This window comes from Camellia sinensis, chromosome 1, assembly GCF_055761805.1.
Source record: "Camellia sinensis isolate YWXY chromosome 1, ASM5576180v1, whole genome shotgun sequence".
In the NCBI taxonomy this organism is placed as follows: domain Eukaryota; kingdom Viridiplantae; phylum Streptophyta; class Magnoliopsida; order Ericales; family Theaceae; genus Camellia; species Camellia sinensis.
The window spans coordinates 193,170,024-193,186,439 of record NC_138961.1 but is presented as its reverse complement, the minus strand read 5'-3'; positions in this window follow the sequence as shown (position 1 = coordinate 193,186,439).

Below are 16,416 nucleotides of genomic sequence, written 5' to 3'. Positions count from 1 at the left end.
TTCTCTGAGAAAATTAAAATTTCTCTGAGTCGAGCAAAATTTTTTTGAGTTAAATTTTCTCTGTAAAAATGTTGAGGAACTTTAACTAATTAAAAAAATATCTTAGACATCTCCTACTACACAACATTAAAGAGGGATGTTTTACTAATTTTTCGTTAAAAAACTAATTACAAATAAATAAATAAAAATTATAAATATTAATAATTAAAATTATAAATTTTTCCGTCGATTTATATTTTTTATTTCTGCCTACCACTGAAGTGTAGTTATCCCAATTTTTTTAGGGTTAGTTTAAGAAGTAGATTGGCTTTTTGACTTTTTGACTAATTTAGTCTGTGGTTAAAAAGTCTCGTTTGGAAAGGATTTTTTAACTTTTCAAACTTTTTGTGAGAAAAAAAATATAATAATTATGCATTAAATATGATATTTTATTTTATTAAATTAAAAAAATTTATTTTATTTTTTATAACTATTTTAACCAAAAAAAAATTAAATCTCAACTCCCCAAACGAGCTTTAGCAACTTTTTAATTGACATCCTTTCATGGCAAATGGACACATTAACAGACAAGCTCTGTGTGGAATGTACACATTAGGCAGTCCGGACCCTCTCCAGCTAAAATCTCCGTCCGTCCCTCCGGGAAACGGATAAGATTGAGCCACGTCTCAGATTTGTTTCAAACCAAAATCTCTCTCACAGTACACACTCTCTCTCTCCGTCCCTTTCTCACTGACACATACACTCACTCACTCTCTCTCTCTCTCTCATTTCTAACCAAAAAAAAAAATTTTAAATCACACATATTCTCTCTCTCTATCACATTTCTAATAAAAATAAAAAAACTATTTTAATCTTTTCCATTTTATTTTCATAATATATATATAATTTTTCATATAAATTTTTTTTATAAAATTAATATCATTGAAAATATACTTTTAAAATAAGACTAATATTAAATATATTTAATAAAAATTTAAAATAAATAAAAAGTAATTACTATTTTTAGTTATGCTTTCAAAGTATTATTTTTAAAATATAAAAATTATTTTGATGAAAATAAACACACAAAAATCATATATTTTTGAAATTCTCAAAAATAACCTTCATTCCAAAAAACATATATGAAAATAATGACTTTTGTGCATAGATGTAATTTTTTATTTTCTTTAAAACACAAATTCAATCTATGCATTGGTATAAATCAAATATAGAATTTTTTTTATTTCCTTTAAAAAAAATTATAAACCCGTTTGGTTAATAAAATTAAATTAAAAGTCATTATTTTTATATTTTTTTTTTTTTTGAATGAAGGTTGTTTTTGAGAATTTCAAAAATATATGATTTTTGTGTATTTATTTCATCAAATTAATAAAATTAAATTAAAAGTCATTATTTTTATATGTTTTTTTTTGAATGAAGATTGTTTTTTAGAATTTTAAAAATATATAATTTTTGTGTGTTTATTTCACCAAATTAATTTTTATATTTAAAAAATAATAATTTGAAAACATAACTGAAATCGTAATTAGTTTTTATTTGTTTTAAATTTTTATTACATATATTTAATATTAATCTCATTTTAAAGGTATATTTTCAATGATATTAATGTTATAAAATTAAAATTTTATATTAAAAATTATATATATTATGAAAATAAAATGAAAAAGATTAAAATATATTTTTAAATTTTTTATTAGAAGAGAGAGAGAGAGAGAGAGTGGTAGGAAGAGAGAGAAGGTTCATAGAAAAAGGGAATGATTCAGTGTGGTATGTTTTGAATTTTTTTGTTTAAAAAAACAAATCTGAACCCTGCATTTCTTGCAGGGTGACGTGGCTCAATCTCATCCGTTGCCCAGAGGAACGGACGGAGATTCAAGCTGGAGAGGATCCGGACTCCACATGAGGAGGGCTGCTTTTCGGATAAGCCGGCAAAGTCACCGTTTTAGTTCTTGGAAAATTGACTCAAAAATTTTTTAAAATTTTATTAATTATTATATTAATTTACAAAAAAAAAATCTCATTAAAATTAAAAGGATTCAACAAAATTCAATTATGATCTAAAATTAATAGATAGTTGATGTGGTAAATTATTAAAATAAATAGATATTTGTTTTTTAGCAAAACAAACTAAAAAATTTATTGATTTGGTGAATTATTTGAAATTATTAAATGATTATTTTCTATAGATTAGGTCTGCAAACAAACTGAACAAAGTCGAATTTTGCTGAACCTAAGCTCGACTCATTTAGGCATAGTTTGGGAAGTTGGTTTTGGTGGGTTTAGGGCTAAAATAGTCACAAAAAATAAAATAGGCTATTTTAGTCACAAAAAATAAAACATCAAATCCAACCTATAATCATTACACTCCTCTCTCACAAAAAAAGTCAAAAAAGTCAAAAAGTCAAAAAATCCTTTCCAAACTAGGCTTTTTAGCCCCAGGCTAAAATAGCCAAAAAGTCAAAAAGTCAAAAAACCAATCCACTTCCCAAACGGAGGCTTAGTAATCGAGCTTGTTTATTAAGTTTGATCATGGCTCAATAAGTAACTGGGTTCGAGCTCGGCTCGGCTTGGCTCGTTAATATTAATTAAACTCGAATTCGGCTTACTCGATAATTTTTTTTAATATTATTTATATTATTTAAATAAAAAATATTATTAATAATATTTAATATATGAATAATGTAATTTTATTATTATTTATATATATTTATATATTATTTAATATATAAATAATATGTTTATTATATAATTTATATAAAGATAAACGAATTAAGCTTATTCAAGTTCGAGTTCGATTCGTTTACTAATCGAGCCTAGTATTTAAGTTCGAACTCGACTCGTATACTAACAGAGTCGAACCCTTAACGAGTCGAGCCGAACTGAGTTTGTTCATGAATAACTCGATTCATTTGCTACCCTAGTATAGATTATGTATAGAATATGATTGACAATACTACTTAATATTATTCTTTTCAAATTAAAATTAATTAAATCTTACATTTGCTCAACTATGTCATATGAAATATTAAATAAATTAGTGATTTTATCCATCAAAAATGATTTAACTTATAAGTTGGATTATGTGAATTAGATTAATAATTTTACAGCTAAAAATGCAAGAAAAATGATGTTTAAGTAATTTTTATTACAATTTGTTTATTTTTTATTTGACTATTCAGTTTATATTATTTTGATTATTTTTCTTATTATAAATTTTAATGTATAATTACATAAATTTTAATAGATGTGTAATGAAAATAACCTATTCACGATGACGGTCAAATTTCAATGAAAAAAAATAAACACACAATAATTATTATTTTTTAAATATGTATAAAAAAAATTTAGTGTTAAAAATTGATTTTAGATCTCAAAAAAATCAAAGCCGTCCTTGCCCATTAGAAAAACGTGCTCTGCTTGATTAAAAAAAAAGAAAAATGATGCAGATTACTAATTAGTAATTGCATTAGGGATGTGGCAGTGAGTGGAACCCATTGTCACATGTGTTTTGTGTCTTAGTAGTTTTTTTTTTTTTTTTAATGTTAGTGGTAAAAATTTAGTGATATGCAACATTGTTGTTAAAAAAAAAAGAAAAACGTGCTCTGAGTGACGATAAATACAACACCAAAATACAAGTTGAAAGTGAGAGAATTAATTAGTACTACCACTAATGATGTGGTAGTAGGCCTCACCCATTACCATAGTATTGTTGTGTCTTTTTTTTTTTTCAAAAAGTAGATGTCAACTCATTAGTGGTGCTTTAGAGCACCACTTTTAGTGATCTCTATCATTGCTGAACAAAGCCAAGTACTAATCAGTTTTTTTTTTAAAAAAAAATTATATTGGCATGTGCTAGAGTAGCATTTTTTTATTATTTTTTTTATTTAGATCACATTATCTTTTTATTATATTTTATATTTTTTTATAAAAAAATTAAAAAATATATTTATTTAAATCATTTTAAATAATTCCTTAATCTTGTTACTACTAACAGTAAACAAACTTAAATACACTTTTTTTTTGGTACATAACTTAGGCCTCGTTTGGGAACATGCTAATTTAGTAACTTTTTGGCTATTTGGCTAAAAAGATAGGTAAAAAAAACTTGTATGTTTGGGATGACTTTTTGGCTAATTACGAAAAGATGTGCAAAAAGTAGAGAGAAAAGAGAATCTTTGACTTTTTGGTATGGGTTGTTGGCTTTTTGGCTAATTTAGTAACTTTTTGGCTAATTGGCTAAAATAGCCTCTTGCCAAACGAGGCCTTAAATACACTATAGCTCCATTTAGGAAGTGGGCTGACTTTTTAATTTTTTGATATTTTTAGCTATTTTAACTTGAGATTAAAAAGTCTAATTTGAGAAGGTCTTTTGATTTTTTTGACTTTTTTAATTTTTTTATGAGAGAAACAATATAATAATTATGAATTGAATATAATATTTTATCTTATTAGGTTAAAAAATCTATTTTATTTTTTTATGACTGTTTTAATCCAAAAAAAAAAAAACAAAAAAAAACAAAGTCCACAAACCAACTTCCTGAGCTTATCAAAGTTTAATTTTATCAAAGTAAAAGGTACAATAATCATTGCACCTTTCAATTTTTAAAGTCTAACCGTATTGCTGTGTAATCACTTTCAGAAAAGGGAGCAGCTTGGGTTGAGTTTGAGATCGGATTAGACAGGATTATTAAGTTTATAGGGGGTCAGTATGAGTCCCGTTTTGATAATCTAAATCGTTTAATGTATAGAACTCGTCGAGTACTATATGTTTGTAAAAAATTACATTAATCGGATATCAATTTCTATGTGATCAAATCAATTTTGTATAAAAAAAAAAATAGACGGTGAACAAATTAACAGTTGACAAAAAACTGTTTGATCACATAGCTAACGATATCCGATCAACATGATTTTTTACAAATATATAGTATTTGATGATTTCTACACGTTGAATGGTTCAGATTATTAAAATGAAGCCCGTGATAAGTCTCCATAGATCCAACAATACCGTCTAATCTAATCTCAGATTAGACACAAACTGAACCCGAAAGAAAAATCACCGTAAAATATCTCACTCTAACACTGCATCTGCATTGGTAATGGTAGAAATATTAAAATAACAATGATTCATCTCACTAATTTGGGAGCATTAATTGACCACTAATGAGGTGAAAATTCAAAAAAAAAAAAAAAAAAAACACAAGAGCAAAAGATCCCATCATGTGGGACTCACACCACTTTAGAGCTATTAGAGCATCTCCAATCATACTCTCTAAAATGCCTCTTCAAAGTATACAAAAAACTACCTTCCTTGTTTTGCCTAACTAATTTAACTAGTGTATACTCCAACCATACCCTTATTTTAACTAACCAATCAAACTAACTTAATTAATTTTTAAAAGAAAATTATTATAAACATTAATAAATAAATAAATAAATAAATAAATAAATAATCTATTTATGACATGTTCATTGACATAAATAAATAAATAAACATTGATAAATCCCTAACTTATTTTTGGAAAAAAAAATTATAATCATTGACATAAAAAAAAAAAATTTGTGCTCATTGACAGCAAGTCATACTGAGAAGCAAACATGTTTAAATGCAGTACATTTCTAGAAATCAATAGAATTCCAAGTGGACAAAAAATAAATAAATAAATAAAAAATAAACCAAATAGAACCCTCCAAAGTGAAACCCACCTTAACACAATCAATATCAAGCCATACCCAGTTCAATATAATTAAATTTGAGCCAAACAAAACCCTCAAAAGTGAAACCCAAAACAGAGACTCTGAAAGCTGCACTTGTTTCCCTGGTCGGCCTCGAACTTCGAGCAATCGGTTGATTACACCATCGAGAACCAATGGTTCCTTAATTTTGTAGAATTTCACTCACAAAATTCAATCTCAAGATTGAGCAAGAAGGAAAGAATAGAATAAAGCTCGGTAGCTCAAAAGTTTCAAGCTCGAGTGGCTCGAAACTCAGTCAAAATGAGTCAAATATATTTCGGTCAATATTTTTTCTCTCCTCTCTATTTTACTTTCTACCTCTATCCTCCGAAGTCAAAACCCATTGCTGCTGCTCTCATCCTCTCAGCAGAATGCTCTATGATTATCATTTTTGGTTTGTTTCCTAGTCAAAAAATGAATCATGCTTGGAACTTGGAAGATGCAAAGCCCATTAATTAACCATAAACTTAGACCATAAGTTAGTCTTAGTCTAAACTCAAAGAAGTTAGCCCCCCAACAATTAAGAACTAGGAAATTTCAGGTATTTGAATCCTTTTTGTAAATATAGCAATCGATACAAGCACAGTCCAACTAAAAAAAAAAAGAGAAAATCAAACAGAAAAAACCCTTCCTTTTGTTCTTCACCGAAATCTCTACAACAGAAGAAGATGATTAAAAAAGCAGAGTATAAAATAACTTCTGTATACTATTATTATCAGACTCAAATGAAAGCTTTATAATTTGAAGGAAACCAAAAAACAGAGATCTCATAAACGATCTCTGAGAACTCAAAACAAAAATAAAAGAATCAATTTCAATCCCCTCCCCCCCAAAAAAAAAGTATAAAGTCATTGAAGAAGCTTTAGCCGATGACAATCCCTCAATCCTCTAAACTCGCATAGCTCTTCCTCCCCATGAATCCACCATTCCTCTTCTTCCCCAAATTCGCATCCTTCCAGGTAAGAAGTACAAAGTCATTGAAGAAACTTTAGCTTTTGTTGGGGATGTACACGATGCAAGTCGTTTTGTTTCACTTGATAATCTTTATGGTTCCTATCCACAACCATTTGGATCCAGATCGGTGCTCAGCGGGGACACACAAATCTGTTACCCGCTCCTCTCACTGTTCCGCTACAAAGCTTTATCCCTGTTCTTATAGGTTACGAAGGAGACGGTGCTCCTCTCTCTCTATTCTCTATTTTTTTCTTTTTCTCTTTTCAAATGAAATGTGTGGGTGTGGAAGTTGAGTTGAGCACACGCACACAGCAGATAAAAAATAAAATTCGGGCCACTCGAGCCACATAGTTTCGAGCTATGTAGCGGAGCCGGAAAGAATAAAGTAAGGGGGGTCGGTGATATTCTTGGCCCTGTTCTGAGGTTGCATATCAGAGAGAAAGAGAGTCATACCGTGATCAATGGGCTGGAACAGATGGCGGGAAGAGTGCTTTCCCTAGCAATGGATGCTGGCTACTTGTGGAGAGCCAAAATGAGAATGGGCAAAATGTCTCACCATTTGCTTCATGTGTTGGAGCCCTAAAAATGCAGCTTCAATAGGCAAAATGCCTAATTCTCTCCATTTGCCTCATACGTTGGAGATGCTCTTAATGTTTCTCTTTTTAGTGGTCTCACTCATTTTTTTTTATTAAAGTGAGTTATAATTCAAGGTGTACAACTAAAAAAAAAATTAATAAAATATCAGAGGTATAATTCATTTTGTATTTTTATTTTATTAAATTTTTTATATTTTAATTAAAAACCTTATTTTTAAAATTTATTTAATTTCAATACACTAAAAAGAATAAAATTTATAAAAGAATTCCTAAAAATTCACTATATGATTTGATACATTTTTATTTTTTTAATTTCTTCACAAATATTTTGCAGGTAAAAAATAAAATATTTGACTAGAATAAGAAAAAAACAATTCACCAAATATAACAACAAAATATGAAAAATAAAAAATTTAAAAATTAATTTTGAAAATTTCAAACCAAACTGAGATTTTTTTCTTAATTTTTTTTATTTTCACTAATTTTTTTTAAGTTTATATAGTGTAGAATGATCTAAAATGTAATTTTTTATATAAAAAAGTCAAAAAAAGTTCTATAGTTTTTTGCCCTATATTTTTTATTTTTCTTGTGTGTCCGGTTGAGTAGAATAAAAGTGATACGTTTTTTCAAGAGAAAAAAAAAATTTAAAAAGTTCCCCAAAAAAAAAAAAATCAAAAACTAACTGTAATTTTTATAGTGTTTATTAGATTGACTTCAAAATGGTAAATAAAAATCAAATTAATTCACGTAAAAAAAATAAAAATAAAAATAAAAAACTATATTGACCAAAAAATCTTATCTTACGTATTCTTTTATTCAAAATTACGTAAGAATTTTAAATATTTTATAATATCTCAAAAAAAAATCATTAAATATGTAATTAATTTTTTATTAGAAAAATTAGTAAAATATCTCTCTCTAATTTTGTGTAGTAGGAGATGTCCAAGATATTTTTTATTAGCTAAGATCTCTCGAAAAAATTTCTCTAAGATCATACGAGAGAGATTTTGAAATTTCTCTATTTTCATATTAAAAAAAAATTCTATGAAAATGAAAATTTCTCTATGTTGAAATTGAAATTTCTCTGAGTTTGGCCAAAATTTCTCTGAGTCGGGTACAAATTTTCTTTGTCAAATTTTTTTTGTAAAAATATTAAGAAATCCCAATTTTTATAAAAATATTATATATCATTTATCTTATAAAATTTTAATATAGATACTTTAAAAAATTATTCATTTTCATTTTGTAGCCGGAATAATAAATTTGGACAAACATACTAATACTAATGACCTTTAAGAAAAACTTTACAATGTAAAATGACGGTTAAATTTGTCATTTAAAAAAAAAGTGAGATAATAATTAATTATTTACAATATAAAATAAAATTTAAAATTTTGATTTGAAAAAACAAAACAAAAAAAAAGAAGTGAGAGATAGTAATCATTTTGAAAAGTGACGAAACTTTCTTGATTGAAGTCAGTATTTTTCCAATGCGAATATAAGGATAAGAAAATGTTGGAGATTCGTATTTTTTTATTAAATAATTAATCAAATATTTTACATAGATGTGCGATTCATAAAATCACGAATCCGACACTCATTTAAATATTTAAGCATTTATTTAGTAGAAAGTTTGATATCTTCAATATTATTCTAAAGCGCAGTGATTGAGGGCCCGACGTTTTCGGGGCTCGAATGCCCCGAAATTCCGTTTAAGGTAAAAAAAAAAAAAAAAAAAAAAGGAAAAAAGAAAGAAAAAAAAAAACAGTTTCCAAAATTAGAAATTAGGGGCATTAGGGGCAAATTTTTTAGGGCCACCAATCATTTTTGTATTCTAAAAGATAACCAACGCCATTAGCACCGCCCATTTCCTTTCTGATTTGGCTTCTTTTTAATTGATTTGAAATAGTATTTAGGATTGATTTGACAGAAATTGAAGTGACTAAATAAGTATACATAGATAAAATAGGTTAATTTAATTAATAAAATAAAATATCACATTTAATTTATAACTATTTTGTTTTTTGTCTCATAATTATCACATCTAAATAAAATAAAATAGAATAACTAAAAGTTTTTCTCAAAGGAACTAATTTAGCAAAGTTAAATTAGTCAAAAAATTAAAAAATTGGACTAAATTAGCTCTTCTCAAACAAAGACTTAGGTTTTATAAGCCCATTTGAGAATCGATTTAGATGATAGAAACCATTCACTTTTTTAAATTTGATGAGTAGTATATTTATATAAAAGATCGGTTGGAATAATTAGTTTTTCTAGGCTTATTTTGGGCCAACATTGAGTCTAAAATTGAGTGGGTCTCAAACGTCTTTTGGATGAGTCCGAAGAGGTGACGTGTTTCTTACCGCATGATAAGTCACACAGTGAAGACGGTTCATCAAACCATTTAAGAGTGAATGGGAATTTGACGTCGTTTTCGAGTTCGTGAAATAGACAATTAAATAATTAAATATGGATTTCCTTGTAAGGCTTGTCTCACATTGAAACTTTAAGAGAGTTTGTGTATGTATATAAACTCTAGGTGACAACACTTAATTTGGGCTCCAAGGGGCACCCCAAATTTGTAGAAGGGAGGAGTTATGGACAAATGGAACCTTGGCTCAAACCATCACACATACGCGGGCCGCCGCCGTCGTCGTCGTCCAGGTGTGTGGATTGTGGGTCGAATCGGTTCTACTATTAATTATTTTGTGGACAAAATTTATTTGAATTTTTTTCCAGAAATTCTTAATGAAATTAAATTCTAATTTTGTGCCAAAATTGAAATTAATTTTCTGTCCAAATTTTACCACCTTCAGTCCGAAATTCCTAAACATATTCAAACTGTTTTATAGTTTCAAAATTGTCAGAAATTGCTACAGTTACACATATTTGAATCCGTACAGTTCGAACAGATCAAACTGTCTAGCAGATCTGTTAAAATTCAAACAATATCTATTCAATTCAAAATTACACATGTTCACTTCTTATATGTACCTGTTCGGGTCTGTTTGTATGCCTATAAATACCAGCCCTACTCCAGCAGTTTGGGAATCCAAAAAACAATCTAAAAAATATCATTTTGCTATCCTGTTTTGTTTCTCTGTATAAATTCTCTTCATATTAGTTTTTAGGAAAAGTAAAAAGAGAACAAAACACAAGGTTTTTTGTTCGCCAAACAAATTGTTTGGAGTGCTACTACAATTTGTGAAGATCATTGTATCCTGGGAGATAGACGTCATTTGTCCGTAAACACCACAGTGGAGCGAATCTGTCTTAAGAACAGAGTGTCACACACTCGACTTAATCTTTTATTATTCATTTGGTTCGGTAAAATAAATTCGGTACGTAATTTATTTTTTGTTTGTTTGATTTGTTTTAAATTATTTATTCTACACAGAAGATTGTTCCAATAATCTTAAGACATATTCGAGTTATTCTGTTTATATAGAATTTTTCGTTTGTTTCCTTTCTTCTTTCTTCTTTCTTTTTTCTTCTTCTTACAAAAATTATTTTCTGTGATTTTACAAAATAATATTCTGGTCGAAAAACAAATAGTAGTAATATACTGTTTGACAGATAGTAGTAATATACTGTGTATTTTCTTTGACAACTAGTAGTAATATACTGGTGTCATTAACAATTCAGAACATTTATTTTTGAAATTTTGTCAAAAATTAATTTTGGCTTTCAGAAATTATTTCTGAGTGTTCATTAATTAAAATTCTATTTTAGTATTTTAATTATTGAAGTGTTACAGAAATTTAATTTTGTGTGTGGAATTAATATGGTTAAATAAAAAAATATTATTTTCAAATTAATTGAAAATAAAAGTTACAATTCTTGTTTCGTTTATTTTACAGAATTTAATTATGTAGTTTTGATTTAAATTTTATGTGTAGTATAAAATTCTAATTATAATTTTGTTTTATAATTTAGAATTCATGGCTACTGAAACTGGTCAAACTAATGCTCAAACAAGTACTAGTGTGGTGACTGCAATTGCTTCAACCCTTCCTGTTATGACTGTGCCAGTCAATCACGGTGAAAAACCAGAGAAGTTCTCAGGAACTAATTTTAAAAGATGGTAACAGAAAATGTTGTTCTATCTTACAACTCTAAACCTGACACACTTTCTCTGTGAGGATGCTCCTATTCTGAAAGATGATGAAACTGACAGGCAAGTGGTTACTGCGGTCGATGCCTGGAAACATGCTGATTTCCTTTGCCAAAACTACATCTTGAACGGACTTGACAACACATTATACAACGTCTACAGTCCTATCAAGACAGCAAAGGAACTTTGGGAGTCTTTGGAGAAAAAGTACAAAACAGAAGATGCTGGCTCAAAGAAATTTGTGGTTGGCAAATTCCTGAACTTTGTGATAATTGATTCTAAGACTGTGATCAATCAAGTTCAAGATCTCCAACTTATTCTGCATGACATTCACGCAGAAGGCATATCTCTTAGTGAATCCTTCCAAATTACAGCCTTAATTGAGAAATTACCACAAGGCTGAAAGGAATTCAAGAACTACCTCAAACACAAGCACAAAGAAATGTCTTTAGAAGAATTGATTGTGCGTTTGAGAATTGAGGAGGACAACCGCAATTCTGAAAAGCGGGCTGGTAAGCATCCAATGAAGTCTAAGGCAAATGTGGTGGAACATGCTCCAAAAGCAAAGAAACGAAAGTTTTTTGGAGAAAGTTCATCACAAGGCTCTAAAGGGGGGGGAAACTAAAAAGTACAAGTTTAATGACAAGTGTTACATCTATGACAAAGAAGGATATCGGGCCAAAGATTGTCGTAGCAAAGGTAAAAGCAAAAGAAGAACAAGCACGAAGCCTGCTCAAACCCATATGACCGAAATGGACAATATTTCCAATGGTATAGATAACATAAATCTTTCTGCAGTTGTTTCCGAGGCAAACCTTGTCAGAAATCCTAAAGAATGGTGGGTGGACACTGGTGCTATTCGCCATATCTGTGCCGACAAAAAGATATTCACATCTTATTTAGTGGTGGACAATGGTGAATAACTTTTTATGGGCAACTCTTCGAGTTCTAAAGTTGAAAGATAAGAAAAGATTATTTTGAAGATAACATCTAGAAAGGAACTCACTCTCAACAATGTACTGTATGTACAAGACATTCGCAAGAATCTTATTTCCGGATCTTTGTTGAGTAAAAATGGGTTTAGGTTACTTTTTGAAAGTGACAAGTTTGTACTTACCAAAAATGGGATGTATGTAGGAAAATATTACATGTCTGATGGCTTTTTCAAAATGAATGTAATGACTGTTGTACCCTCTATTATTAATAAAAATACATCTTCTTCTTACTTGCTTGAATCTTCAAATTTATGGCATGGTAAACTTAGACATGTTAATTATGAATCTTTGCGTAGATTAATTAATATAGAATGTTTACCTAAATTTAACATTGATGTAAATCATAAATGTGAAATTTTTATAGAGGCAAAATTATCCAAAACTCATTTTCCTTCAATTGAAAGAAGTACGGAACTACTTGAATTAATTCATAGTGACATTTGTGATTTTAAATCAATTCAAACTAGAGGTGGGAAAAAATATTTTATCACTTTTATAGATGACTATACTAGATATAGTTATGTTTATTTAATTCGAATTAAGGATGAAACTTTGGAAACTTTCATTCAATTCAAGAATGAAGTTGAAAATCAACTTGGTAAGAAAATTAAGAAACTTAGAAGTGATAAAGGTAGTAAATATGAATTACCTTTTGGTGAATTTTGTAAAGAACATGGAATAATTTATCAAACCACCGCTCCTTACTTACCTCAGCAAAATGGAATTGTTGAAAGAAAAAATAGGACTTTAAAAAAAATGATGAATGTCATGTTAATAAGTTCTGGATTACCTCATAACTTATGGGAGGAAGCAATACTTTCTACTAATTATATACTTAATAAAGTACATCGAAAGAAAGTGAATCAAACACCTTATGAAATGTAGCATGGAAAAGTACCATCGTAGAAATACTTAAAAGTGTGGGGGTGTTTGGCTAAAGTGGCTATTAATAGTCCTAAAAAGACTAAGATAAGTCCTAAAACCGTTGATTGTATTTTCATTGGTTATGTCAAGAATAGTAGTGCATATCGGTTTTTGATTCATAAGTCAAAACATCCCGAAATGCATATAAATACTATTATTGAATATCGGAATACGTCTTTCTTTGAACATGTGTTTTCAAATAAAACTGGACAAGAGACTAGTACTAATAAAAGATCTTATGATGCTATTACTAGTCATGATCAAGAACAAGAGCAAGAGATAGATCAAAATGAGGAATCTAGGCGTAGTAAACGTACTAGAACCTCAAAATTTTTTAGTCCAGATTTTCTAACATTTTTGTCCAATCCTGAGGCTCCTTTATGGAAAGAAGCTGTAAACAACGAAGTTGAATCCATTCTGCAAAATTACATTTGGGAATTGGTGGATTTCCCACCAGGTTGTAAACCTCTTGGATACAAGTGGATCTTCAAAAGAAAAATGAAAGTGAATGGATCAATTGACAAGTATAAGGCAAGACTTGTGATCAAAGGTTTTAGACAAAAAGAAGGTATTGATTACTTTGACACATACTCACCGGTTACTAGAATAACATCCATTAGAATGCTAATTGCTATTGCATCGTTATACAATCTAGAAATTCATCAAATGGATGTGAAAATCGCTTTCTTAAATAGTGAGTTAGATGAAGAAATTTACATAGAACAATTAGAAGGATTTTTCTGTTCTAGAAAAAGAAAAGAAAGTGTGTAAATTGGTTAAATCATTATATGGTTTAAAGCAGGCGCTAAAGCAATGGCATGAGAAATTTGACAAGGCAATGATGTCAAATGGTTTTAAAATTAATGAGTGTGACAAATGTGTTCATATTAAAAATACAGACAAATGTTATGTCATTGTATGTCTTTACGTAGATAATATGCTCATCATAGGTAGTAATAATGAAATGATTAAAACTATCAAGAAAATGTTGAATAAACATTTTGACATGAAGGACATAGGTATTGCTGATGTAATTCTTGGTATGAAAATTACCAAAACTTCATAATGTTATGCTTTGTCACAATCTCATTACATTGAGAAAATACTTGACAAATTTAGCAAAGATGATGATCATCTTGCTAGAACACCTGTGGATGTTAATTTGTTTCTTTCTAAGAATGTATAGGAAAGTATTTCTCAATTAGAATATGCCCAAATTATTGAAAGCTTAATGTACTTAATAAACTGCACTCGCCCAGATATAACTTATGCAGTAAGCAAATTAAGTAGATATACGAGTAATCTTGGAGTAGAACACTAGAAAGTAATTATAAGGGTTCTAAGATATCTCCGATTTACTCGTAACATTGGGCTAAATTATACTAGATATCCAGCAGTACTTGAAGGATACTGTGATGCAAACTGGATATCAGATACTAGAGACTCGAAATCCACCAGTAGATGTCTTTACTCTTGGTGAGGCGGCTGTATCTTAGAAATCTTCTAAACAGACTTGCATTGCTAGGTCTACTATGGAATCAGAATTCATAACATTAGATAAAGTTGGAAAAGAAGCAGAATGACTTTGCCACTTCCTTGAAGATATTTCAATATAGCCAAAACCGGTGCCTGCTATATGCATACATTGTGATAGTCAATCAGCAATTGGTAGAGCACAAAATCATATGTATAACGGTAAGTCACAACACATTCATCGTCAACATAACACCGTGAGACAACTACTCTCTAATAGAATTATTTCTATTGAATACGTGAAATCTAAAGACAACATAGCGAATCCATTAACCAAAGGGTTAGCAATAGAGTTAGTTGAAAATTCATCGAGTGGAATAGGACTTAAGCCTATTAAATAAGAGTTATCACAACAGCAGCCCAACCTTGTTGACTAGAGATCCCAAGATTTAGTTTCAAAGGGACAACCTAGTTGCGTATGACTCAAAAGGGTCACTGGGGAGTCAAATTCCTACCCATTTCTATGATGATATTATTATGTCTACAGCATTTTAAATTAAGTAAAATTTTAATGATTCTTATATTTAGGTAAACCTAGTGGAGTATGGCAGCATACTCTTCATAAGAATCACCTATATGAGCGTAAACTGAGCCGGTTCTATGAGATTTGTGAAGGGTTATAATTCTCTAGAGCACTCATGAAAGATCAGGTTGTTCAAGGCCAAAATGAACACAATAGTGAGAACTAAATTGTGTTTGGAGATACATTGTGAGTGTTTGGGAAGTGGATTTTTATGTTGATCTTTTTAGTTGTAGGATATTAATGGATAAAAAAATTTTGGTGTTTGGGAAGATAGTTGGGTTTTTTTGTGGTTGGATGTAATGTTTGTGAGAGAGAAAAAGTGAAATGATTATGGAATTGGATGTGATATTTTGTTTGGATTTTTTTTTTTTTTTTTGGTTTTGCAAAAACTTTGTCTTTTAGTGGAAAGAATCAAAAAAAAAATCCAAAACCAAATCTTGCCAAACACCACCATTGTGTGAGTTCTATTGTCTTGGTTTACACAAACGGCTGAATAGTTCAAGACATCATGTTCACTAGCTAGCTAGTAAATCCAATAGTGTCTCACAAGGGAAGTTTCAAAACCAAAAGTTACCTATCATTTGCAGAATATTTTCAATTTTTGTACTCTTTGTAATTAGATCATATTATTGCATTTTCTCTCCGTCAAATTCCATTCACGTGGAGGATTGATGGAATAATTGGTTTTTATAGGCTTATTTTAGGCCAACTTTGAGTCTAAAATTGAGTGGATCCCAAACATCTTTTGAGATGGATCCGAAGAGGTGACGTGTTCTTGACCGTATGACAAGTCACACGGTGAAGACGGTTCGTCAAAACCATTTATGAGTGAATGGGAACTTGACGTCGTTTTCGGGTTCGTGGAATGGACAATTAAAGAATTAAATGTGGGTTTCCTTGTAAGACTTGTCCCACATTGAAACTTTAAGAGAGTTTGTGTATGTATATAAACTCTAGATGACAATACTTGGGTTGGACCCCAAGGGGCACCCCAAATTTGTAAAAGGGAGGAGTTATGAACAAATGGAACCTTAGCTCAAA